The sequence below is a fragment of the Apium graveolens genome, chromosome 10, assembly GCF_009905375.1.
Source record: "Apium graveolens cultivar Ventura chromosome 10, ASM990537v1, whole genome shotgun sequence".
Lineage (NCBI taxonomy): Eukaryota > Viridiplantae > Streptophyta > Magnoliopsida > Apiales > Apiaceae > Apium > Apium graveolens.
Genome location: NC_133656.1, coordinates 149,143,955 through 149,144,970, shown reverse-complemented (window position 1 = coordinate 149,144,970; position 1,016 = coordinate 149,143,955).

The window sequence follows — 1,016 nt, the reverse complement described above, 5'->3', positions numbered from 1 at the left end:
AATATATATGTTACTGTTACTTGTGTTCGAAATCGATTTGATTGTAATAACACTGTATTCAACCCCCTTTTACAGTATTTTGTGACTAACATGGCAAGAGGATGACATAAGCTTGATGATGTAAGCAAGGTTAGAAAGATATTAGCAAGGATGAATGGTGGCCAAGTATTTTAGCCTTGGTTATACCAAGGTTATATTAACCAAACAAATAAAACACCACACAATTAACCAAGCCAAGCTAGAAGCATTCTCTCCCCCATTACTATTCATCATCACTTCAACTTTTCAAGAAAATAAATGAGTAATTCTTCAAAACTCAAGCTACACACCTTCAAAAATTATAAGGTTGTTTCCTAGCTTCCATAATTCTTAACTTAGTTATGCTATAAGTTTGAAGCCAGGATTCCAAGGTTTACGTAGTTAAACAATTCCTAAAGTTTAGGGTAAATAGTAACTTCAAGATCTAACTTTGTGTTTCTTGTTTTTGATTGAAAGATCATGGTTGTTTAAAGGTGGATCCAGGCTCCCATAGACTTTCCAAGGATCTTTCATTGATTAAAAGCTTCAAGGAAGGTATAGCTCTTCATGATCCCAGTATTAAGTTGTTTGGTATGAATGTTATGATGATGGAATGATAGATCAAGTGTAGTAGTTGATTTGTCATGTTGAGATCTTAGTTGTTAAGTGTTTTTGTTAATTTTGGGAGTTAAGAGTAATAGTTGTTGTTCTTGATGATTCTTGGTATGATTTGGGCTTAGTTTAATGGTTTAATGTTGTTTGATGAGTGATATTATCATATGGTTGTATTGGGATTGATTAATGATGGTTTGGTGTTGAATTGATTTGGTAAAATTTTGGGAAATCACGTAAACATAATCGTCATAATGTACGATTACCTTAGACTGTTTTTGTTCTTAGCTTCAGGACCCGTGAACTCACTGTAAGATTCTGAACCTTGCCATTTTTAGCTAGATCATTTCGTAAGCTTCGTTTTGGTATGTGGTTCGCTTAGATCC